Here is a 27,952-nt window from a genome sequence, read left to right as displayed (position 1 = left end):
CCCAGCCCGGCCCTGCCCCGCCGGCCGCCCCCGCCCCTACCGGCCCCAGGGAGCCGCCGGCCCGGGCGGCGCCCTGACACGTAGCGTCATCTACTCAATGCTCTCTGTAGTAATTTACAGATACCTGTAAGAAAAGAAAACCAGTTAACGTTAGAATTGTTAATTTACTTTAATGTTCGGCTAAATACACCCTAATTGGCAGCACAAGTATGTAAGGAATAGGAGTTTGTCAATTTGCTACTATCTTGCATCTACATCTGTTCACAGAAGGTACCACGTTTTCTTACTGAGCATTAAGGGCAAAAAGTACAGATCAGAAGACGTCATAAGCTTCTACAGCATAACGTTAGCAGGCTTTAGGCTCTTATATCCAGTACCAGAACAATGGGCACACTGGATATTTTGTGGGTATTGCTGAATAGAAACACAATATTAAAAAAACAGCAGAAGCTTCTTCTAGCACTTTATGAAAACAGTGCAGATTTTTTTTGAACATTTTCAGCAGGTAGTAATACACTTACAAACCCATTATAATTCTCTGATATAATTAATTTTTTTTAAAGTATTTTACTTAGTGGACTGACCTTTCATTTCTGAAATTCAGATGGTTTTACAAAACCAATACTGTGCGCTACCAATAGCCAAAGAAATGTGAAAATCATCAAGCTAGATGACTTTAACTGCTTAGGTGGTAAAGCCAAATCTCAGGAGACAGAAGATATTAAACTGTATTAACTGTATAAAAGAAACAAATCAATAACTTTCATTTGGACAAGCAGTAATTCTGTTATGTATTTTTCTGCTAGAATATTGCACGCATTGCTGGAATGGCAGAACACTGGTAGGGCTCTACCATCTGTGAAGCATGAAAGAAAAGACTCAGTAAGAAAGACTGGGTAGAAAAAGAAAATGAGTGTTTAACAGCTGAAGCCTCTGATACAGGTAAACTATGTTGCAAAAAACATCTGTTCATGACTACAATCAAAAATAGATTTTTTGTTCTTGCAGCTGTTTTGTCTGCAGGTCCTATCACTTAGTGATCTGCAAATAATGATGCAGCCTGGAAAAAAATGTTAAGGAAATGCAGTACTATACTGACATGGATTAAGAATTAATACAAGTAATGATTTTATTGGTGAGAGTTTGCACTTGATTTAGTCTCTTAAGCTAACTGAAAAGGAATTAGGTTTTTCATTAGTTGAAAAGCTGTCATGGAGAAAAGTTAAATATTATCTATTTAAAATTGAAATAGCCTTTGTGTTGTAATATTTTTAAGGAAAGCCAGTAAATGCAATCTTACTGTGCCCACAGTAAGTAATTTTAACAACTTTTTCATAGGAGACATTGAGAATCCAAAAAAGGATAGAGTAATGCCTCCCTCCAATTTTGGAAAGCATAAAGTGATGAATATAAACTCAGCAAAAAACTTTTGGAAAAGCTTACTGAATTGTTTCACAGGAAGATAAAAAGCTTATAAACAAGTTTCATCAAGCTGCTTGTCTTACAAACTACTTGAGCTCCCTGCTCTATTTTTCAGCTAGAGGATAAAAGCGTACTCTAACAGTAAACCAGTCTTTACAGTACCTAAGGTCTTTCTTTGACTCAAGGAGAGGAGTACTCCTTAGTACAGATTGTGAAGATTATCGCAGCTAGCTGTTTTCAATACATGGCTACAAACTATCTGCATTGTCATTTTCAGTTTTGTGCTATTCTGTTCATCTTCTAGAATTTTAACTAAACCCCAGTTTCATTAGCTTTAATAGGTGCTGGATGGGGCCACTAGTTTCAAAAACGCAAGTACATCGCCTATGAAAGTACTAGGATGTACTTGAGAAAAAGTATATTTCCATTAAAAGTTATCAAAATAAATAGATAAAAGCATGCATTGCTGTAGAGAAAGCACAAAGTGAGAAAATTGGCTAAAAGGAGATAAAAAAATAGAAATGAAAATTACTGTGTCATCAAAAAGATAATGAAGTTTAAAAGAAATGATAAAAATCATTTTATGGAACACTTTATAAAAAATGCAGTGTAACTCAAGCCGATAAAAATAAGGGAACTTTGTGTATAGGAGCTGTTACTAATTAGACATTGCTAAAGCCAGAATTAACACTTCATTTTTATGGTCTGACCAAAAAAAAAAAAAAAAAAGCTTCTCTTAGCATTGCCTGATTTTATCAGCAATAAAGATGTAATAGTATAGCAATATAGCAATAGTGCATGCTGTTTTTCAGGGAGCAGTCCATAAGCAGCAGTAATGAATCATGCAGTAACATGAAGACCCATACTAAAAAGGAATTTAGAAGTCCCAGCTCCATATGCCATAAATGCTTTTTGTGCTTTTGCAAGATAATGGGCTTGCAGATAACACTCTTAGTATCCCGGAACCTGTGCACCATAATCTGAACTTGACACACGCAAGGACAACCACAACTCCAGCCCTCCCTCTTTCTTATGGTTTAAGAACTGTCAGTTCAGTTATTGACTTGATTGCACAAACTCTTGTTCACATCAGTAATTCCCTTAATGTCAGTGAAGTTATTCATTTGATTAAGCCCACCTACATCAAAAATCTTTATTATAATGAGAATTACAGCCTTTCCGGTCCTCATAGGCAATTATTATTAATATCTAGAAGAACAGAATGGAAATCCATAGCAGACGTCTGCCAGTTATTTTCTCATGACTCACAAATTCTCACTTAGCTGCTAGCAACACCTTTACCATACAAATATCAATTAAGAAACAGCATTTAAAAACTAGAGAAAAATTAGCACAAAATATGCTGTTATCAAGCACTACCAAAGCTCTCAGTACTGTAGGTGTACTGTCTTTATCCTAAGGAGTTTGCACTCCTCCACAGATGATAAATAATAGCTTGGGACACATTCAGGTAGACCCATTGAAGGTGAGGGGGAGAATGCCATTTGAAACTTGTGAGATCAGTTTTTCAGTCCAGGTAGTTAAAACATGTTGTCTCAAGTGATTTATTTTCTCTTTTTTCTTTGGTAAAGTATCAGAAAAGACTTTGCAGGAAAACTCCATATCATAGGAAGGATGTGAATGAAAAGGTACTTGTTGTAAAGTGATAGCTTTTCTGAACAATTTTCCTTCTTTTCCCATTTGTGCTTATAGAAGTTTGATGAGAACAAAATCATTGTGTATGGCTCTAATACGTCCCACATTTGGGACATATTTGGAGGTCATACCTACCATGAGGTATGTTTATCCAATGGGAGAAATAACTAAAAAAGAACAGGCAATGAATTAAAGCACCTCCAATTTCTGAAAAGTCATATAAAAATAGCTGATATAGTAGCACAAATATACAGATAATGAAAAAAATAAGAATTGGGAAATATAGTAAAAAGTAAAAGATGGTGACAAAGTTTTGTGTCTTATAGGCTGAGATGAGTATCATGGAAGACACAAAGGCAACATCCTCTTTTGCTATGCCTTACTGAAAGTATAGGCTTCAACTCTGGTGAGCAGCAGAAGAACAATTATTGAGCTGATAAAAACTGCCAAAGAAACTTCCCAAAAGAAAAACGAAGAACCACCATTACGCATTTTATTGTCAATCTGAAACAGCTGACTGCCGGAAAATGTAGCCATAAAAGTAAAATATAGCTTAAATCCCTCATTTGCCTAAGCTTGCAGGAAATGAGAAACTTTCACAACTGAAATGTCTAACGATACCATATTCTACAGTTTATTTGCAACTAAGTGCAAACAGGGTCTCCATGTTCTTTTCTTATTTCACAGTTTAGTAACCTGTGCTGACAACAGTACTGCAGCTCAGGATGAAAATTTAATTTATTTGCAGTACCCTTTTTTTTTCTGCTTGAATGATCCATTGAAATTCTGCATAGTAAATTCACAGTAAAATAGCATATCATTCCTTTTTTTCTTCGTAGCATTACAAAATATACTTTGGGGGGATATTTCTCATTCATAATTCCCTCTCCAAAAAAAATGTATAAGAAAGATCTGAAACATAAGCGATGAACTGTCCCTGAGTTTTATTGTAGTTATACGTGTCAAGGCTTTTGTTTGATGCAAGCCAAAAGTGTTTTTGACTTTTTAATTTGAGATTTTTCTCAACGGTGCATGTGATAATTTGAGAGACCTATGCATCCTGCTGTAAATCTATCTCACATAGAGGGTGATGCTCTGAAGTGCAACATGAAGCTGGTCAGTCATGCCATGCTGCTCTGGGAATTTCATGCAGCAGACTGAACCTGTGCCTAATGGAGGTGAAAGGATACTGTTCGTACAAAGTGCATATGTGGGGTCACTCTGAGAGCCTGGCACTCTCAAGGAATCCTCTTGTGAGCTCAGAGGTGGTGTTTTCAGGGCACCCAGAGGGGTGCATGAAGCGCTATATAATCTGAATGGTCAGGAGATGTCATCTCAAGGGCACTTCTGAAAATGCTATAATTGGGCAGAGTAGGTGCAGTCATTAGATCTCTGCATAATAACCAGCAGCATTATATCTTGCTGACTTGCTATTCACAGCCTGATTAAAAGGCCTGGTGACAGATGAGGGTGAGAGGACAAACAGACCTGTGACCACCTTCTTTCATGCTATTTTATATACCAGCTTTCTATTTTGGTCTGCTGTTGTGACGAGACGGTACTCATCGCAACATACTTGTACGTGCTCTCTGACCATGAAAAAACAAATACGATGAATCCACTGGGGAAAAAAAAAGACTGTAATCTTGAGGATCACATATTGGTTCACGAAAATACTTTTATTTTCTGGGTTAAGGTGGCTTTCCTTGAAATTTTCAGTTATTTCATTTTCTTTGTCAGTTGTTTATTTGTCTATCTCAGCCACTTCTTGTCATGAATTTGTATAGGGAACTCTGTATTTTTGTGTCAATATATAGGTTGGTGAAGAAAATAGTTATTACCGTTAACAATTTCTATTTGTCTAGAAAAAATTAAACTTTAAATCTTTTTTTGAGGGATGGTCTACAAGCTACAGCAACAAGGAAAATCCTAGTGCTTCCACTTTTTTCTCTTTTGATGGCTATTTCTTCAGTGCTATTCAAACACTGAATGAAAAGCCCCTCTTGCAGTTCTGCAGTTAAAACAACAAAGCACTGCCTATGTTTCTTCTTTAACACAGCTCTAAGGATTTATTCTTTGCTCCTTTATTCTTCCTTTTTCTGAAGTTTACTTGTCCTTTTCCCCTTTAAAATCTCTTTATCTAAAGCTGAATTAGTTTTCCCAGCTGGTTGGCAAACTGCCATCGTTTTCTGCTCTGACACTTATTTGTCAATTTTCAGTTGCCTTCAAACTTTTTACTTTTCTTAGCTTCTAATTCTTTTTCCTATTTCACAGCTTCACTGATTCAAGTTTTAGTTACTATAATAGAAGAGGAGAGTAAAATCCGTCCTGGGAGAGACACAAGGACCCATTCTCTACAATGACAGAAGTAAAGCAAAAATACTATGAGATTTTCCCATCGAAGGCTTTAAAATAGCAAAGTCTATGCTCTCTATAATCTGATCCTACTTTCAGGTAATCTTCTACAGTATTTAAGTTCTGCCCTTGCAGATTAAACGTTTGTAAATCGAGTTTTGTATAATTTTTAGACTTTCTAGAAGCTACTATTTTGCTTTATTTATTTTAGAGAGATCACTTCAGTTTTAAAACACTAAGGACTAAGGATTTTTTAATTGTTTTTTTAATACTCCTGCAGATGGCTTTCACAACTCAGAGTTCATAGAAAAATTGCCTAACTCAGTCTGAGAATTCCATTCCTAATACCATTAGAGCAATTTGTCAACCTGTATGTAATGAAGATTGTAGACTAACAATTTCTAATGATATTTAGAAAATAAGAAAATTTTGATTTGATGCTGTTTTATTCTTTGCAACATAACAAAATGTATTCTCTTATGTATGGTTTTCTATGGATGTTGCATTTCAGGAGTCTCACAGGCCATTGTACCCGGCAGAGACAGAAGGACATGTAAGGAGTTCCTACGAACAGTGTGGCCTTCTTAAGCTTTGGATATCAGTATATTGGGTTATAGAAGCACTGTGCAGGTATTATTCTGCCCTCTCAAAGAACGAGAATAGAATATGTAGCAAAACTGACAAGGGGGAAGTGCCCAAATATCATATCTTTATTCCCAATTCTTTAGTGTTAATTCTTTAGTCTTCTGAACATATGAAAAAGGCAGCATAAACCTTCCATATCAGACTGAGCCCTTTCTTGCTGCAGGGATTACTATAGAATTATTAACATTATTATTATTTTAATATGGCAACTGCAACTTCACCTTTATTGGGAGTGGAATAGAGTGTTTCTCATGATGCCAGACTGGATAGAGGTCAGAATTTTTACCTTCCGCATAGCCACAGCTTAGTAGAGTGGGTCAGGGCGCTGTATACATCGTCATGTCTTGGCAGTTTGAATAGAGCTGAAAGCAGATGGAATGAAAGGCCGCATCTAAAGAAGGGGAGAAACAGCATTAGGGCTCTCAATAGCCTTTCTAATACGTGGGATTCTGGAAACTGGCTGGACCAGCTGTGAAATGGCGAATACTGGCAGCAGCTGTCCAGTAAGTGGAAATGTAAGTAATGACTACCTTTGTGGCTGAGTTACTGCAGTGCAATTCCCCACTGAATTAAATTGTTAAAGTTACAGCCTAATTAAACCACACCTCTCACATCATGTATTTCTTCCTACATATCTGAAACAAAGTCTAACGTGTCTAGTCTTATCATTTCTTCCCCGCTGTTCCACTTACAGGGAATTACAGCTCCGCGCTTTTTAAATTTTATTCGCTTCTAGCTTTGTGACATAGACAAATCTTCACAAAGATGTGGAATGAAACTGTGGAACAATAAAATTAGAATAACTTAAAACTGACCTTTCTGTAAAAGAAGTGAGTCATAAAAATTAATATTAAAATCACTCTTAATGCATCATATGTATCTGGTAAATTATTAAACCTTCAAATACTAACCTCAGAATAGTGATGCATTATTTTATTCTGTTGCAGAGTGGTGAAATAATTGTTTCAAGTAGTTTAACATTTTTTTATCATATTAAGATGTTTTGAACTAGCTTCACTTGGAGTCAAGGTCTTTACTGTAAGTTTTATCATAGTAAAGTTGATTAAATGTCTTTAATGCATCAGCAATAAGCACAGTATATCAGTATGAAATTAGTATAAAGAGCTTTACAACACTCTTGTCCTCTTAAATTAGTTTAAATGTGCTATGTAAAATAACTATATTGGGAGTGAAAAGTAGTCTCCTTAAGTAATTTGAAAAATTTTAGTAGAAATCCCTGTCATTTTCAAATTAGGAAAGGGCAAAAATTGAATTTCAATAAAAATTTTATTTTAGGAGCTTTGCAACATGATGTATTATGATCATGTATTGAAACTGGTCACATTTTTTTCTCATAGTGCATTTGAACTGGATAAACAATGCTCATTTAATGAATAACATTTGTTTTGGTTTTATCAATCAATATGTCGGCCTAGTTCCTCTTTACAGCATCATTTTCAAATCATCTCTAAGTAGAAGAATATCAGCATTCTTTTCAAGCGTTTCTTTGTTGACTGTAATCACTGTATCTGAATTTTTAACAAACGGTAACTACTGTTTCTTCATAGTACTGTGAAGCAGCTTGTGTTACCTGCATTTTACAAATGGGGACCTGAGGTACAGAGAGATTAAGATCAAAGTATCTACCAATCCGGGGCCCTTACTACCTGTTCCAGCTTCTCATCTTTTTAAGTTTTCAATCACACAGCCTTCTTACTCAATTACTCTTTTTTCTTGTTATTCAGGCTCACTCTTCTTACCCTGTATGATCCCATTTCTCCTCCAAGTTCCCAGGCTTCACCAGACTTCTTAGGTTTTATTTGTAAATTCTTGTTTAGTTGGTTAATTCTTGCAGTATCACTGATTATAGACAGCGGAGTAATTTCATTCAAGTTCACATCTGCAGCATATTTCTGGAAGAGTAACAAGAAATATTCATAAAGATTATAAAAGACCGTTTATGAAACTGGGCACTCTCTTGAAAAATCAGGCAGTTTGTTTGCCTGAAAATGCTCCACTGTTTTTGTATCTATTATAGAAAAAAAGCAGCCCTAAGGCATTAGTATTGTGATTCTGCTGTTGAAAGCAGAAATACTCCTGGAATTTACAAATGCCAACAAAAATCACATATAAAAGTATCCACAAAACACTGTCAACATAGGAAGTCTCTAAAATATTTAATATCACCAAGAAATGGTTTCCAGATTATGAAATATCACATACTAAAAATGTCTTCCTGCCAAAGTACTGCTCTAAAATATTAGATTTTACTTCCAGGTTTTATTCCCCGCACAACACTTCCAAAGAATAAAGTAGCTTCTCTGAGTCCTTTTTTTTGCTGTCATAGCCTATCTTGAACATATAAACAAAGTCTTTTTTTAATCTAATCAAGTCACAGCTTGTAAGCAATATCTCCAGTATTGCAAAGAATATGGAAAATTTCAGTGCATATTCCTGTATTATCTGGGGCAACACTGGAGAAACAAGCAACAAGGTGACCTCTTCTTTTAGAAAAGAGATGTTGACCTTTTATCAAACATGATGGAAAGAAAAGTCCTATAAAAGACAGAGAGGAGGAAGTGAGAGGGACTCCTATGAAAAGCTATATTTAAGAAAAAAAAGGGCACAAAATGGTACTGGATACTTTTATTTCATCTAGACTATAATATTTGCAGAAATACCTACTAGCCAAAAGGAAACTTGGACACTGTGCTTTATCTTTCTCAGAAAGGTTATAAGTTCATGCAGAGTGAGGAAAATTTGAGATAATGTCTGGTTTGGGGCCAAACCATTCAAATGTTGATGGAAATACAACATTTTATATCTGAAATAAAGCATTGATAAGGGAACATTTATTCCCATTAAAGAATGTTTCAAATGAGCTAGCTAAGTAATTTTTGCTCAGAAGTTGCAAAGGAACTAGTGAATCACTGCCAATTTTTATTCTATCTTGGAAAACTAGAAAACAGTTTTGTTGTCCTGTTATCCAGAAAAGGATGACACAGAATAACAAATTAGCTAGCCTGACCTTCATTTCAGGTACAAGAATGGATTTGTTACCTTGGAACTTTACTGGTAATGAACGAGAGGCAACAATTATGATTAATACTTGTCAGATTGCTTTTTTTTTTTTTGAGGAATCTTTTTCTATTTGTTTTTGCTTTTGATTGGATTACAGGGATAGTTAACAAAAGTATTTATGCATATGTATTAGACTTAATTCACTTACTATATGGAGTAAAGGGTTTGATTCAAAAACTTGCATTTTATGGAATTTTCAGGGTATGGGCTAAAGGGATTAGAAACTGGGTTTTTGGCACATTTTAAAGTGCAGTAGCTATGGCAAAAGATCAATCAGCAAGGCTGTTTTTTCCAGGATCCTTTGGAAATTGTTTCTTGATCCAATTCTATCCCCTCTCTCTCGCTCTCTCTATATATAATATGTGCCTTTCAGAGCATGCTCTGTGGATCCCTGAAGAGCAAAAGGATATACAGAAATTGTATGCAAAAAAATAACTAGAAAAAGTAAGTTATTTTAATTGGTTTAAATTTGTTACATGATAATTCACATTTCTGCTAGAAAACTGAGCAGCAGGGAGAAAGGTCTGAAAGCTCTAAAAGTTGTTAAAAAGTATCTAGCATCTGCTAAACTTTATCAGTGAATATTGTATACAGTTGGAGAATGATCAAAGATTGGTAGATTGTTAGAAACTAAGGGACAGATTACTTTTACAGCAATCTAAATCACCTGATCGAAAAGGTTACAATGCAAAAAAAAGTGATTTAATACAGTCACATGAAAGGGAATATGTCTGGGAACAAAAAAAGCAGTTTATTTCTACAGGATGGCAGTGACTAAGAGTAGGTTTTAAGGATTATCAGAGATTACAGTCTCAGCTTGAGTTTTTGGTGCTTCTATGACAAGAGGGCTAACAAAACTTTGGAATGGATAATGAAGGGGAGGACTCTCAAGTGAAAAAAAGGAAGTGAAGTTGTCTTTGTTCTTAGAATTGATAAGACTACATTAAAATACCGTCTTACTCTAGTGTTCACGTTTCAATAGGGATGTGGATATGCAGGAGAGGAGATGCTGCAAAAAGAACCATGTAGCTGTGAATTTTACATGACGGTGTGAGGCTTAAGCAATTAAATGTGTTCCATGTATTAAAGAGAAGTTTAAGAGATGGAGTGATCAGGGAATGATCAGTGAGCATTTAAGCATGGGTTTGATAGCACAAAGCTTTTTGATCTTGCTGACAAAAACAGAACACAAGCTAATTACTGGGAGTTGAAATTATGAAATTCTTTCTAGAAATACACTATTCCGAGAATAAATTCTTGGGAGAGCTGAAGGAGACTTGGTGCCCTTAAAGCAAAATTAGATACACTTTGATCCAGTTTATGGAAAGCATCCTTCTAGCAGTATAGACGGTCAAACTGAATAACTATGGTGTCATTTCTGGAATTTGAGGCTGAGACTGAGTCCCCTTATGTTCTCGAGTTGGGGAAGAAAAGTAAGGAGAATGACAGTAATAGAAAAACTTGCTTTCCTCTCAACAAACTCATGTTTGTACCCCAGAGTAAGGCAGTGTGTATAATGAAATCTTGTAATTTTGGCCTTAAAATAATTGCCTTTAAAGTCAAGCTGGTTTTGTTTCATTTGATATATATCTCACAGATGTATTCTCGGTATGGATTTTTGATTTTTTATTTCCTCGAGAGCGCCAACACTTGTTGATGGTTAGAGACAGGACCACAGATACAGTAAATCATACTGTGTCAAAGAGCTGAAACTCATTGTCTTATTGATATCAGTTGGCAAAAATTTCTTCCCAGCTTGCTTTGCAGGGGCCTGTAGGGTCTTCTTTTTCCTTTTAATCATGGATACAGTTCACTAAATTATGTCTTAAGCAAGCAGTAAGTCTTACTGTAAGCAGTAAGATGTGTGCTTTCTACCCTTTTGCTCAGCATACATCTGTTAGGACTCTTCTCTCAGTCCGACAAAATATATAGATCCATGAAATAGAATATGGGGTAAAACTTGATAAGCTGTGATGTCAGAATACATGATCCAGTTGTCATTTCTGGCATCTATAAAGTATATTAAACCATGTAAAACAAATAGATAAGTAACTTACATAATAAGTAGGTAAATATGGACTAATTTTAATGAGGAGGTAAGCAGAAACACTATAAGGCATTATATTACACAAGTTGTTCTCCACTGTTTTTTAGTGATAAGGTTTTTAAGCATCTTTTTATAAGCTTTCCCTCTGTTGTGACAGGATTACTTCTGCAGCTCTATAAGTAAACTACAAAAAAGGTGTCTTAAAAAATTGTCTGGCAGCTTAGTTCTCGTCTGCCCAAGAAAGAAACCTATATATGTGGCACAGGAAATCAATGTCAATGCAAAAGCAGCTTTTTATCTGGGAACCTTTTCCTACTTTTCTTTCTGAAACTTAAGGCACTGAACAGCAGACATCATCCATTGCCTGCTTCCATCCTGGCCTCTGTATATGAGAAAACGTCTTACCCTAAATTCAATGGGCTATTTGGGACGTCAGTGCTGTGCATACCTTTGCTTCATTCACATCTGTCCTTGGGATTGAAAGTAGATTTCAGACTAATGAAGGCAACACATACAAGGTTCTTTGGTTCCCACTGTAGAGTAAACAGAGTCACCATCAATTAGCCATGAAGCCAGGTAGCATTTGTGTCCATATACCCTGAATTACAGGATGCTGCTTGCTGGGAACTGAAAATAATGGGACTGAATGAGAACTGCTACAGTCTCAACTTTGACCTTTATAGTTGCACAGTGACGTGCTTTCTTTTTTACTCAGCAGGGACGTTGCCAGATACACAGCTTCTACAGAACGATAGTGGTTGCTTTCATGCAGCACTTTCGCACCTCTGGTGCTGTAAGAACCAAGGGCCCAGGGAGCAATGACAGGCCATGGGTTACCTATTGGGTAGCAGAGAGTGCAGGGGAATTATTTATTTCTGTAGTGTTATTTAGCAATGGAGATAGGAGGAATATACCAGAAAAATAGCCCCTGCATGTGTGTCCCTTCAGAACAGACTCCCTTTGTTTTTAAGTAAATGAGGAAAAGAGGGAGTGTTGCTAAAAATCTATTGAAGTGTGTGTTACCTAAGTCACAGGGCCACATGAAGTTTATCAGACTGCCTTTCCATCTTGTGTGGAAAGCTCTGTTTAGCTGTCGCCATGAGTATGCCTTTTAGACATTTGATTAAAATGTTGCAATGCAGGTGTACATATTAGAGGGGGAAGGCAAAATGGAATGTTTGCAATAGTAGTCTGTTGTTTTTCTCTAGCGTATACTGCTTGTACTCTCAGCCACGATTATTTAGTGGCAGTTTTTCAAGTCACCTATTTAAGAAGTTAGAAAGACTTTATTTTAGGTGACCCACAAAGTGTAATTGTCAACAAAGGGAGATTCTTGCCCTCCATGGCACACTGATGAATGATCTCTTGGTCTATTGTAGACCTGATGCATCCTACACTTGCAAGATGCGGGGAGGATGGTAGTGATGTCAACTGCAAAAGAGACAGTAATCTGAAAGTACAACTTGATATGATGACTTCACACTAATAGGCTATAAATTTAATTTCCTCTTTCATCAGGCTGCCATTCAGTAGTCCTTTTGAACCAAGAACTCCTGATAGTTTAACCACTCCATAAGACAACACTATCACTGTATTGTAGCCACACTTAAGCAATCACTATGCCTTCTTGGAGAAAACTGAGATGATTTTGCCTAGAAAGACAAATCTAGATTTCTTACACTGCTGTTCTAAACATTTCATAACTAAGCAATAACATTTGATTTTGTGAAGCATGAATTTAAGACTAAGTGTTTATATTATCTTACTTATAGCACTGCTAAATAGTACTAGCTTCCTGGACTATTTTATTTCTATTATAAAATGGCTTTTTTAAAAAGAAAAGTGCAATGCCTCAATATAAAATTTATTCTAGCCTTAAAATTCCAAGTCACACAATAATGTTTAGTGTTATTCTCCAAAGGAATTTTTTTTTCACTGTCATGAAGTCACCTGTATTGTCTTCTATAAGGAATAACCCCACTTCAGGTCTTGTGATAATCATACTCTTTGCATGTTGGACCTAGCTTCCAACCTTTTGCCTCAATACTTGCCTGAGTAGGCTGTTATCACACACAAACCTTGTATTTCCTCATGCACACTTTAATCCTGATAATCTTGTCGAATTTTTTTTTTACCCGTGGAAATGTACACATATCCAATGCAAATATTACTCTTAGGAGTTCATTTCAGTATCATGTATATATGGAATTTTGATAGGGATTAAAAATAATCAATTTAATAATAATACATTTAAAAACTCTAGTATGCTGAAATCAAAAAAGTTGCTATATTATTGAAAATGAAAATTAATTTCCTATGACTTACATAATTTTCCTTTGGTAAGCTCTTGGCACATAACCAATTACACTTATAATTTACTATACTATCATCTGTTTTTATCTCAATAATTCAGTAAACGGTGATAGTCATCTCTATTAAAAACCCTGGTCAATTAAACTGTTACTATTCTTGGGAGTCAAAAAGTTCCATGATCGTAGGACTGAAAATAAAGGAAATGAATACCAATAGCTACAGTCCTCCGTGTGATATTGCCCTGCAAAAAGAGCACAGAAAAGTACCACTGTGGATAGTTGTGCTCCATTGCCCCTGCAGGGACAAGGTCTGATTACAGTGTTAATGTCTGAAGAAACAGGTAATCTGCAGGAGTCATAAGATCTAAGGCATGGATGGCTTTATAGATCCAAACCACATGTTTAAATTGAGTCTTAGAGGAAAATAAAAGCTAGTGCGATTTCTAGAGCCCATCATATCCATCCCGCATCACACAAAAGATTTACAAATGTTATTCTAGGGTTTCTCCAGAATAGTAGCAATTTCTCAGAATGGTTTTGCTATATAATAAATTGATCTGGCTGGGATGTATGTTATGTATTTATTATGTTATTATCACAAATATAAATATATAATTTTGTATTATCTTATTTTCTATATTATATATTATAGATATTATTATAAATAATAATATCTACTACTGTGTTATTTATTTATTTAATCTTGCTAGGATCTAGGCTATTTATGTCTTTTTTATTCCCACAGATTTCTAAAACTTCCTCCCCCCCTGAGCTTTTTTTATCCATTTTAAACTAGTTAGTTAAGCCTCCTCTATGGAAAATAGAGAGACATACTCACCTATAAAGGCCCACTGATCTTACTTGCCTTATAGCACTCTCCCAAGTACCTTCACAGGGCAATTCTGTTAGTCTTATTTTTCTCCAGTGACAGCAGGGTGAGTGCAAACTACCAGCTTAATCCTTAGTTTTTAGATGTCTAAAGTTATGTGTAAATGAATCCTGTCTTAACTGAGGTGTAAAAGGAGACAGCTCACTTGACAACACACCAACAGGACAAGAAATTTTTGACTACAACTGCAGTCTATGTATTAAAAAATATTCAAGGAACATTTTTCCTTCCCCCAGCATACTTAAACAACAAAAAAGTCAATAGAATTCTCTGTTGCAGGAACAGATTTCATCCTTCTATTTACTCATTTTCCCTCACCTTCTTTATCTGGATGATGCTGTATCAAGCTAGTTTAAGTCCAGATATCAGTCTTGGCCTTGAGAGGCCCTAGGAAATCTGATCACCTGCACTGGCTCTAAAGCTAGAAATAGGTGTCACCAGTTGCTTTGGTGTCAGACCATGCCCATTCACCTTACTCTAAGAACACATTAGGATTTATTGAAAGAACGTCAGAAAAGAACAGAGGCACAAATCTAGAAAGCTATAGCTGCAAGACATGTAAAGTCCCCCACAGAATAACCGCAGCAATTGTTTCATGTGTGACAGAAATGCCAGATGGGAGAATGCTCTTTCTGAAATTAAATTTTTAGTAACTGCAAAAACAAGTCTTAACTAAAATTAGGATGACAATCGACAGCCCAGCTGGGTGCACAGAAGACTTAGAGGCAACACCATGCTATTTCATAGATGTCGTGTTTCATTTTACTACAGATTTGCAAAGGTATTTCGGCATTGCGATGCTGAGTATCAATGAAGGTAAAGCTTGTGAAGTACAGTTTACAGGACCCAAAGAAACTTTCTGTACTCACTACAGAATGCATGAACAAATATCTTCAGATAGAATCCCAATCAAGAGCTGTCCAAAATAATCTATACAAAACACTGAAAAGGTATCTAAAATCCCATCCACACAAGGTTCAGATTTTTCGTTCCTACCTTTAAGAGAAACTTTTATTTTAAACTAAGTTTTAGAGATCTGAGCACTCTTCTGGAGAAAAGTGGTTATATTGTTCTATGTTAAAAATAAACATTGTTAAAAGGCTTTGCTATGATGTTGCTGTGTCCAACCCAGTTCCAGCAGTAACTACAGTACTTACCCAGTATATGGGTAACAGGTTTATTTCTTTCATGTTTTTGAAAAGTATCAAACCTTTATCTCCTACCTATGAAAACCCAGTCTAAACAGTCCATAGGGTCAAAGAGAAATCCCCAGAATCTCTTGTCGCTGGCTAGTTAGTACCTAAACTATCACACTGTGAGTTAGGCTAGAGGCATTCCTTGTTTCTTCTTTGAAACTACGTCGCTTTTACAGTATAGTTATCAGGATTCATCAGGAGAGCACATGAGGGTTCATGCAGGTAGCCCAGTACTTAGAGCATTAATTGGAAAGAACCTTTTAATATAATCACTGCTCTAAGAAATGTTTTCTTATTTTATCCAATTGCACTTTCATGTGTGATACATAGCCAGGTCTTGTAACAAAGACTAGAACTCCGCCTTCTCCTCCTGTAGCTAGACATTAAGTGTGCTTTATTAAATGAATGCATTATCATTTCTCTTTTGTCCACATTTGTATGAAATTGATATCCACTTCTATGTTTAATGCAGAGCCTAATCTTATAGCTATGCGTTAGGCATGAGCCAAGCATTCCTATTGGATCTGGGACCATAGACAGGAGTATATCCAGTTAGCTCTTCCTGGTAGGGCTTTGGCTTTGCCTGAATGGACTCATTTCCAAAGCAAACTGTAGGTGCTAAGGGCACTTCTAACAAGTATGTTAAGTACCTCTATGCATTGGCAGTGATGTTAAGTCTTCTGCTGGTAAGCACAGTTTAAGCCTGAAAGTTCAAACTCCTACTATGTTAGATCAGAAGATAAAATCCTGTTGTGGATCTAGCCCTCTCTGCCACAGTTTCTTATCTGTACTGCTGCTAATAACATTCATATTTTCTCCATCATGTTGTTATTGATATATTAAATATACATTAAATATTATAAGGAGCTCATGACTTAAGAAAGGGAATCAGATGGGTGCACCATGGTGGCCGGGGCGGGGAGGGTTGAGGGGGAGGGAAAAGGAGGGGAAGCCACAATATTCAGGGAAAAGTTACACTGTTCAGTATGCATGACAAACATTTAAAAGCACCTGAGCAGCTCAGAAGCCTCCATGCTATTATGAGTCATTAGGAAATAAGGCCCTAAATTTGATAAGGGCCTTTTAAAAATGTTAACTAAAATCTACACTTAAGTGAGACCCAAAGCTCTTAGAAAAATGGTAATTGAATGTACATAGTATGCAGAATTGATACAATTATAATAAATTATAACCACTGCTTGTGGCTACTGTAGAAAAATTTCATAGATTCTGGTTTGGTAAGTCATTTGTTAAACAATCCTTTCCCAGTTTGAAATGTAGATTTTTCTTCTCATCCCACTGTAGTGCTTACTTATGGAAGTATTTAATGTGTGGTTGAGAGTAATATTTGAAAATATTTCCTGTTTATTTTACCCTGTTCATATCAAGGTTTTTGTTCTTTTTTAAGGAAATATCATAAAACAAATTCTCATTGGGATGTCCAAAGAATACAGAAAAGCTACATTTTCTATGGAGAAAAGGCGGAAAATTTATCATGCTGGAAACAATACATTAATTTGCAGATCTCTGTTGTTATTAACACTTGTAAGCGTATCTACAGACGCACATCAATAGCATGGAGCCATTTTGAACTATATGAAAGCATAATAGCATACCAGAGTTTAGACACCTGCCATTTAAGTGGAGACACTTAAGAGTAGATCGTTTCTTAACTCAGAAATTTCTTACCACTAGAGGGCTTAAAATTGCTGTGTGATTTTATGTATGTACACATGCATAAATATATATACACTTATCATATATATACACACACACGATATATAGTATGGATACATCATTAATGTGCATGTATTTTGTGTGCCCACATATATAAACACACATATAAGCCACATACCTATATATACATACCCATATTTTAATAGGTGATCCTTTTGTTTTATTTTAAAGGCTTTGAACATCTAAATACAATTCAAATCTTTAAAGAGTTTTTTTAGTAAACTTTATGCAATTCACCTTACAAAAGAATCATGTTCCTTTTAGTTCTTAAAGTAATTTTAATTTTCAGCTTTGCTCTCAGATGTTAGGATTCATGTAAAATATTCATTTTGTCAAATCAAGTATTGAAAATGATCACTACGAAACATAGTTCAAACTTTGCTGACCAGTGCCTATCATCATATGTTTGATTAACATATTTACATTACCCCGAATAACATGAACACAGTTCATTTTTTTCATAAATGACTTTCTACAGAATATAATGCTGTGTTGCAGAATCTATCATGCCAAGCGTCTTTCTTTGATGATATAACATATTCTCCTGGGAAGTCTTTGAGGCTCTAAATAAATAAAACGTTCCTGGAAAGCTGACTGTTTTCTTTCATTAATGTGACAATTGTACCTAAGAGAGAAAGAGCTTTCAACCATCTTTAAGTAATGTATAATATTTGGCTATAGTGCAATCCAGTTCCTCCAGAACATGAGGATGCAATAATGAATATTTTACCCATGCTGTCCAAAGATACTTAACATAATATTTTCAGCCACACTTGACACTGAAGTGATATTTATAAATATCAGTAGAAGTATATTTGTTTAATTATAAGAAACCTGCTGAAGAAGCCAATATTTCAAGAACAATATTTCATATTGTTATTATTAGCAATGATTTATATTGTTTTAGAAATTAGGAATACAGATATCAAAATGTTTTGCAGACATTCATTGCCTTATATAACACTGAATTTTGAATGGAATTGCTTAGAATTTTTTCCCATACAGAAAGTTTGGGAAAAGCACAATAGAACAGAAGATACCTATTTTTCCACACTTTAGTGTTTTTATTGTCTGTGAAAAATTGTGTTGAATATGATCACATATATGTATAAAGACTACTAAAGTGAGTGAACATTTGCATAACTGAAGCAAATCTTTCAAACTTTGATACATAATTATACCTCTGAATTCAGTTGGATTACATGTGAGTACAGCTTACATTACTACTAGTACAGTTAGATACTAGCAATTTAGCAAAACTTGAACATATTCATTTTCAAGTATCATTATGTGTGTTTTCTTCAGTCAAGAGTATTATCAGATGTTTTACAATTATAAAATGCTAAATTCTTAGAAAGATCACAATAAGTTGCAAAAAAGCAGTTAATGTGATGTAGAGATGAAACAAAGTAGGAAAGAAATACAATTATATTGTTTTATATGCTTAGCTAAACAGAGAAGCAGAGCTTAGTATATTTAAAAGTAGAGCTTAGTGTATTCTTATTTTGCATACCAAATTTACTTTAAAATGTTAAATGTGTAATTCAGCCAAATTAACTTTGCTCTATGAATTTTAACTCTTGCATATTTTGCTTTTAAAATTTAGTTTTATGGATTGCATATAATGTTAGATTAGAACTATAATATTCTAATGAAAAACTATCATCTTTGGTGCACTTTTTCTTATGCGTAATCTCTACTTAATTTACAACTCTGTTATCTCAACCAAACTTGGAAGCCTACCTGGCCCATTGGATGACAGATATTAAAAGTGGCGTTGTTACTGATAAATTGGACTGGCTGGCATATGCATCGCACTACCTTCGGACTTAGGAGTAAATCATCCTGAAATTCATAACATAGACTCTTATGTATGAAAGTTAGTTTTGATAGTACTGGATTAAAATTATTAGTTTTATATATTAAAAACATATTCCTGCAGCTGGAAGATCTATTTCTCTAACTACAACCTATTGAAGTAAATGAAACTATGTGAGAAGTAAAGTTGTATTCATATGGAGTTAGCGCAAGGATTCAGATCCTAAGAAAGATATCCTTATATTATCACAAAACTGAACAAACTAGTTCTATTGATTTCACATTTATACTATTTCTGCAGTCCTCCCAAGACAATTTGTCACTATTGAAAGAAATAAGACTAAAATGACCGTGTTAGCTACATCCACAATTCTCTTGATAGTTGATGTGTCATCACTACTTTATGTCTTTATATCCTGTGTAGAGGAAAAGATGATCCCTATTATAAACATGCCATTTTTAGCATGGTGACTGCTGTTATTCTATGCTTTTCCATGAACATGTGCTGTGGTACTACTGTCATGACTGATTACCAAATCAAGAGATGCCAGATAGTAACCAAACTGAACTGGCAAAATTGTCAAATATAAGCTTATAAGATTGAACGCTATTTTTTATAAACTTGATTAAAAAAAAAAGTTAAATATGGGTTTTAAGGGATTAAAACCCTTTGTAATAAACACATACAAAGATTAGAGTTCATTTCCATTTTAAATACTTACTAACAGGCATACCGAGCGGGGTAAACATGTAGGACAAGATCCCAGGGCTCAGGATTACAGGGATCTAACAGCAGTCAATCCAAAGCAATGACAGCATGCCACAGAGGCAGGAGGTCCACTTATAATACCTTTGTTGTGAGCCATGATGAATCTATAAGCAGTGTTACTAACACGCGCAATGACCCTGTTTCTGCTTTTTGGCGACTTTTACTTTTAATGGGCATTCATCTCATTTACAATGACTCACTTCTGCAGTAGTTTTATTTTTACTGTTTCAACATATGATTTTTTTTCTGTTCCAGAGGAGAGATTAAACCTCTGAATAGGAACAATAACAATAATACAAATGTTTTTAAGTTTTTAAACAGGAGTCTTCCTACTTGATTAAATCATTACAAACAAAATATCCCACAGAAAATTTCCAGAAAACATAACAAAGTTTTTCTTTCATATAACCTATGTAACCTTATATAACATCATGTTTACTATCAGCATACACAGTAGCTATGAGATTTGATCCTGCACCTTAATTTAATGCTTCTAGCTATTAGAAAGTAATTGTCTTTATTTTTCATTTTTCCAACTGCCAAATTTTAAATGATATACTAGCTGTCATTTTGTTTATGTATAGTTTATTAGAAATGATAAGTTATATAATCCTAAATACTCCTAATATATACAACTATCATATATATCTAAATATTTCTATGCAAAATCCATCCAAATTTCCCATCACTAGAACCTCTCTTATGGCATGAATGGTTTACAGTTTATGTTACTATCTTTTACTTAGCTTCCTTCCTCTCTCCGCTCATTTTTTTCCATAATCTATTGTATTGTATTTTATGACTTGAAACCCCTTGCAATCAATAGAGCTGTTCATCCAGCAGGTCCATGCACTTCTTTTACCTTGTATATGAAAGGTTTCAAAACAAAAAGTTGGTGAATGTAGCATATGTATGCGAAATATTTAAAGCAATCTGTACCTTCTTTGAAAAATGTGTACAAGTCCACACATTCAACAAGTTGATAAAGGCTGCACTAGGCAGATTCCATCTGACTTACAGTATGTTTGGATCAGACTCAGTGGCCTAAATCTGCGAGGCTGAAGCAATGATTGGCTCTTTCCCATTGAATTAATGAAGAATGAAGCATTAATTCAGCACATTAGTGGAACATATGCTTTATTTCAATCATGTGAGTTGTTCCTTCCCCCTTGGTTGAAGGTAAAGACATGCTTCCACTTAAAAACCTACTGAATTCCATGGTATAAGTCTTAGTGAAATATAAATCAAAGTCAGTTATATTTTGCAACTGGTATTAAAATAAGAAAGTGATTCAATATCTTCTAAGTAAGGTCTAACATTTTGGCCCATGTTCATGATTCTAGTGCTGCTCCCGCTGAAATAAACAGAAAATTAATAAACCCTAGTACTAATTCATAATCTGCCACCACCTCCTTCTGGCTCAAAATGGTAATGAAATAACCTGGATAGACTAGTACTACTGATGAACTGTTTGAACCTCACTGCACTGAGGAATACTCTGTCTCAAACAGGCAGTATTATTGCTAATCCCTATGATTTTTCTGGGGCTTTTGCATGTGGCTGACACATGGTATATGGTTTCATGGCAAACACTGAGGAGATGTGCCAAACCATTCTGGCCAGTCTATCCTAACTATAAGTTTTATGTTTATCCTTCACATGTTTACTCTCCCCAAGCTTCCAGCCCCCCAGCGACTCCCTAATTCAGTAACTGATTTCAAGCAGGTAGAAATACAAAGCACTGGAATCATTAATTTTTGTTGCTAAGTACAATAATTTTTAAGAATAGATATAAGACAATAATGCGTTTGCTAAACTCTAGTGAAAAGTCAATTGAAGTTCCCAATGGCACTTTGCATTTTCAAAGGTAATAACAAGTGTTTAAAATCCCTCTGTGGTGAAAATGTATTTGCAATCTAGTGGAATATGCATTTTTATACACTGAACCTTTAAAAAGTATTTTTAAGGATCTCGACTAGGAAATTTTGCTAATACAATGATACTAGAGATAAGACTTTTCCTACCTTTCTATTGGTGAAAATCCTAATGTTATACTAGTATTATACTTGTAAAAATCACTTTTGCAAGAACAGTTTATTCATTTGGAAAACTAATAATAAATTATACTGGTAAAAATATATTTTTGTTGCTGGTTAACAGTAGGAGAATTTGCTAGTATAATATGCTGGTATGTTAATCTTTAATGGTCTCAAGTAGTATGCATTTTTTCACTGATCAAAATGACCATAGTAACTCAAATTTTGCTAGATCATTTAATGTAAATCATGGTTAGTACATAAATATTAGTGCCTTTGTCTTCATTGTCTCCTTTCTTTTCTACCTTAGTCCTCTGTACAACATATTTACTTCTTCCCTTTCCACTCGTTTTCCACCAAGATTTCTGATCTCTTCCACTAAAGTAACTCTCATGGTCAACTGGACTATAGCATATCTCCAGGCTTCAAAAATCATGAATAAGGTCATAAAGGCTACCTTCAAAACATGACCTGCTTTCAATAGTTTTAATAGCTGAAAACAAGCAGGACTGTATAAGTCTCTTTGAGAGCCTGGCTGAGCTGCCCTTACAACCATTTAGGGGGTGCTGCATGCTTTCAGTTTTTTCAGTTCACAGGAAGCAGTGTAATATTGCCAAGGACCAGGCTTGATAATAGAATCAAAGAAACTAATTTTGTGTTAACATTTATTTTTTCATCTTTCATCTGTGCTAAAGTGCCAAGATTTCAGATAAGTAAGACAGTGAGTGGTGGGCAAGCAAAATGAGGCATAAAATAGTGATGCAATTAGAGCAATTATAACAACAGAGATTGAAAACAGGTATGCTGATTCCCTGAACAATATCTTATTCATCACACAGCACTGTAAGATGAATACATCCTGAAGCATTTGGAATGATAGTTGGCTGAATGCAGTTTGTAGAAGAGATGCTTCACAGATGTTCCTTTGTGAGACAGTGCTAAGAGGTACAAAATCAGTATCACTGTAAAGTGACATAAGGCCATACAAAGTGATCCTGTTATTTTTCACATTCTATGTCTACAACATCATTTTATTCCAGTGAAATTACTCCTGGTTTGTACCAGTTCTAAGCAGTGAATTAGCTATTTCAGTATTTGAAAAGAAACAGAAAAGAAGAAGAATATTATTCAAAGTCAACTGAAATCAAGTTTTCTCTCTTTCATTCTAAGAAAAAAAAAAGGGTCTTTAAATTACTGTACAGAAATGTCAAAATGGAGATGCCTTTTGGGAGCAATTCTCTGGCCTCTGGAATTTCATGGATCATGCCCTGATTCACCCAGTCATTTGCTCGGAAGGGCTGAAATATGATCTTGTCCTGAGGTTACTTTATTTTTACTCTGAGATCCGGACAAGTTCTCAGGTAACCCAAAACATGAATAACAGAAGAATAGCTTAGAAAATTGGTCTACAGATTCAGAAATGAAGAACTGGGAATGAAGAATTCAATTCTGTATTCCTGAACAAAGCTCCCCCAAAATTTTGCAAATTTTGGTATATATTCTGGAAGTGAGAGGAGGCAGATGATCCCTCTGCCCAAAGAGCAGAAATGGCCATTACTTTCCCACACACACTCTCTCCTTTCATTTCTAAGCTGGGAGTTTTGGCTAATGTATTTATTTCATGATAAATACTAAAGTCAAATTATTACTGTTTGTTAAGTTACCTTCCTCAATTTACTGGCAAAGAAAGCTACTACAGTGCAATGGTCTACAATATGATAGGGTCTGTACTCTATTCTGTGAAGAGTGCAGCCATAATCACTTGGCTACTAGTTGGGCAATGCATGTAATATGGATGCAAATAAAGGGAACATAAATACTGCAAATTAGATAATCCGGTCCATGACATCAGCAGCAAATGTCTAAATGAAATAAATATTTAGCTTTTTTTCCAAATGGAGCTTGATTTTCCTAAGATTAACACTGGTGTGATCCAGGAGAAATTCCACTGAAACTGCAAAATATTTTCTGATGAACAATTTGTGCAATATTTAGATGAACAAGCAAAAAAAAATCACATAATGTAATCAATAATAATTTAACTGTTATTGTGGAAACAAGTTTCATAAACTTATGAAAGGCAGAAGTTAAAGACTTGAAAGAGAAAATTATGTTTTGAGTTCATAACTATAATTTTAGTGCAGCAAAAGCTTGTCAGGAATCACAGCTATCCTTTGGTAATGAAAAAATGCTAACAATTGCCTCATCATTTTGGATGAAACACAAATCTGTTTTCTTTTACCTAGATAGGATGTTTAAGAGGTATCATTTTTCATCTAATAATTATTGGGCTCTGACATATTTCCTATGAGGTGAAAAATGAACCGTGCATTCTATCATCCAGAACAGAAATATCCACCACCTGTAGAAGAAACAGAAGGATGAGTATGTTTCCAAAGGTCTTCGTTGACTTGCTAAAACCTGAAAAAGGCCCTAATACAATGGAAACATTAATCCTTTTAATTCATATCTACTGGTGCTCAGTGGACTTCATCAGATTAGTTGATGTTTACTAGAACTTTAGCTCAGTTATTCTGGGGATTTCTATTCATTAAAATTTATATTTATTTTTTAGTTTTGCCTCTCCCTAATCTCTTTCATTTCTAAGCACAGCTCTCATGTCTGTGGGAGAGATTAGTTTGAACACTACCATCCACACCTTCACCAGCCAAGTGTGTTTTTAGAAATAAGGTTGGCAAGTTGATTTTGTATTCTATACTATCACTGAACTACTACTGAAGTTACAGAACATATTAGCTGAAAAGATGCCATAACTGAAAAAAAACAGGAAAAGGAATCAATATCCCAAAATGGCTTGAACAACCATTGGTTAAATAGGCTAGTCTAGAGCTGGCTGGAAAAGGAAACCTGAGCAAAAGATCAGACAGGAAAAAAAAAAGAATATTCTGTTGATACAGACTTTGTTACTCTTCCACTGGTCCTTATTCCATAGAAATTACGAGAGTAGGAGCAAAGTTGTAGTACAGGCCTCCACAGCTATTTTCGCTTGCCCTTTAGACCATAAGCAATATAAGAGGCTGATATAATACAGGGCAGTGTTCTAGGTGGCTCGTGTTTTGCTAAAAGCTATTTCCCTCCCCCCCACCCGCATCCAAGATAAAACACAACTTGCTTTAAACTACCTGTGACCTCTACCACTAGAGGGCTGCACTTTATGTGCTGTGCCTCCCAGACTTCAGATTGTTATCACTACTCCAAGCAGCGTTATTGGATTTTACAAACTTTACTTAATGAAGCATATTCTGAAGCATATCTATAATAATTAATATTAAAAATACTTTGGAAGTGTTTATTATATGCATATATATTTGCTCAGTTAAATAGAACTCCTGTTAGGAAACTAACTGAAAGGCAACAGAATAGCTTTAGCTAGATTCTTCAAAGACAAAACCTGTCTATTAAACTACAAAGAATCTACTTATACATACCAGAAAAGTTAAAATGCTTGTGTTAGCGGGACTGGAAGATAACATATCAGGAAATTATTAAACAAAAGGCATTCTGTAGAGACAAGGGGAGGCATTTATGAAACAGCTGTTTGTAAGGAAAGAGACTAACACAGGACAGACATCTGCTGCGAATCTGAAGAAATTAGGTTTCAGGATTACCACTTTTCCCCATAAGCTTATGGAAGATAGATTAATAAACAGGATATGCATTGCTTACCATGTTAAGACCCTTTTTTAATTCTACATTTTCATATTCCTGTTGTTAAGATGAAACAATATTTTTGTTTAAAGAATGCGATAAAGTACATGTATTGTAAGCTAATTGGAGCTCCCAAAGGAAGGACTTGCAGGTGCTGAATCCAACCAGATCTGCCACATAATTAAAATTGGTGTGGGGGGGGGCACTGTAAAACACATGTGGTCTCAAAACAGGAGAATTATTTGATTGAACGTTAGTACACATGAATAGGGCATATTCAGTGAGATAAAAGGGAGCAGTGTTATCATTTACACAGTTCCACTGTGGACATTGACTAAAGATGGCTTCAGTTCAACACTGCTGTTTTATTTTCGTCTTTAAAATTTTCAATGCGTCAATTGCTTAGTTTATAAATAAAGAGAGGCTTCTTAGGACTGATAACGCTACAAACTGGACCTGAGATTTTCAAGTCATGCTGTGCTCTCTCTGGCTCAAATACTAATTAAAATTTTTCAACTGGAACTCAGTAAAGAAAATGGAAGAGCCAGAATATGCTCCAGCTTGCTGTACCATAATTGTGTCAGCAACTGCCAAGCTAACAGGAGCCTAAAGTTTTATTTTAGTTGGTAAACTAAGCAATTAGAGTCAGTATCAGAGATACGAAGAGTATATGATGAGTAAGAAAGTTCCATTTTTATACAGTCATTTTTCTGACCATATATGCTCTCAGATTGTTACGAAATCTGTTGCATCTATTCAATCTGACTGCGAGGAGACTTGATATTACATTCCTGGGACACAATTCCCAAAGAAGTCATTGAAAGTTTTCTACATACAATGCTGGATTGAGTTCTCAATTTGTGAAAGCAGGAGCCTGTTTAGATGTTAAAAGTGTCCACGTTTTAATATCCTATAATGCATTATGCATCTGCCTCATAATTTATAGGTAGGGGCTATGTGCTGTATCATATATTATACATGAAATTTGTATGTTAAGTAGTAGAAATTGTTTGAGGCAGTATTAGTGGCTAGCGGTTACTAAAATTAAGGCCAAATCTCCCAGGGAGCTGAGAATGGAAACTGGAATTCGTCCACAAATAGCCAGGTTTTAAGCTTACATTGTAAGAGGAATCAAGTCAGCAACCATTCTGTACACATGCAAATCAATACGAGTTTAGTACTGAGTGTGGATGCAATAAACGTGTGTTACTAGATTTTGTACAGAATTAATGCTCAAATACTTACTGCTACAGTTATGGTTATATCACTTTGAGAAATTTTTTCAAATGTAATCAATTAAATAGCAAATAATTGAGTAATAATGCTTCTATAGTATGTAAGCAACCCTCCAACGCCTTCCACCCCTCCCCCCAGCACCTCACGATCCTTTTAAGCTTCAACCTAAATAAGAGGAAATCTGTAAGTAAAGGTAACCTTCATTACAGTGAAACATCCTTGAATTTCCTACTAAATATTTACATAAGAAATACCACACTGGGTCAGACAGCTTCAGCTAGCCCAGTTGTCACAGTACAGAAATAACATGTTTATTACTTTTTCTACGAGCCTGCAAGATGTAGCCCGGTGTGTCCAAGGCTTTCAGCGCAGACCAGCAGCACTGTCCCCGGCCGCCACATACGGTCGCTGGGAGGAAGGGCCCTATCCACATCGACGGGGTCGCGCCGCGCCGAGGTGGTGCAGTCAACCTCGGCTAGGACATTTCCCCACTATCCCAGAGCCTCCTGTGGCAACGTTAGCCGTCCGCCTACGCCGCTGCGGGCCTATGAGGCGCAGTATGTAACCCAGGTGACACCGCATCACGGCAGGGACCCTCCCGGAGCGGAAGGCGGCCTCCCCAAACGCCCTCCCCACCACCAACCACCACCCCCCGCCGCCCGCCGCGGAGGTTAAAGCATACCCGCCCCTCGCCCCCCACCCCTCCAACGGCTTTTCTACCTGCGGGCCGTGATTGGCTACGCGCTTCAATCCCAACCTCACTCTCTTTTGTCCCGATTGGCCAGATCTCCCGCCTGTCTTCGGAGGAAGCCCCGCCTTCCTTTTTATGCCGGGCTTCCTCCCCCCCCCCCCCGCGCTCCCCCCCCTCCGCGCACTTGCCCCCCTTCCCACGGTTCTAACCTCTCCTGCCTTCTCGGTTTCTGCGGTGTAGCCGAGGCTGGCGGCCCCCTGCCCGCGGCCGGCCAGACAGACAGACAGATAACAGAGAGACAGCCAGCCGGCTGCCCGTGCGTCCGGCGGAGGCGGCGGTGCTGGGGCGAGAACGGAGAAGCGCGGCGCAGGCAGATCTCCCCCCCCCCTCCCA

General features: G+C 36.0%; 1 long non-coding RNA gene across 5 annotated transcripts; it reads right to left on the bottom strand.

Moving 5' to 3' along the window:
• On the bottom strand, positions 1-27,920 carry LOC104145937 (uncharacterized). Of its 5 annotated transcripts, none has more exons than XR_011141560.1 (4): positions 27,769-27,844; positions 11,655-11,739; positions 7,839-7,991; positions 1-6,469 (listed from the first exon to the last, which is right to left on the bottom strand). It is a non-coding gene; the product is annotated as an uncharacterized lncRNA (long non-coding RNA). The 5 variants fall into 5 exon arrangements; XR_694487.2 differs by lacking the exon at positions 27,769-27,844 and adding an exon at positions 27,187-27,487; XR_011141562.1 differs by lacking the exons at positions 11,655-11,739; positions 27,769-27,844 and adding exons at positions 24,206-24,325; positions 25,413-27,147.
• Positions 27,921-27,952: the final 32 nt, after the last annotated feature.

Source organism: Struthio camelus, chromosome 5 (genome assembly GCF_040807025.1).
Source record: "Struthio camelus isolate bStrCam1 chromosome 5, bStrCam1.hap1, whole genome shotgun sequence".
In the NCBI taxonomy this organism is placed as follows: Eukaryota; Metazoa; Chordata; class Aves; order Struthioniformes; family Struthionidae; genus Struthio; species Struthio camelus.
The sequence above is the reverse complement of the archived record's forward strand: the minus strand, read 5'-3'. Positions and strand labels throughout refer to the sequence as shown.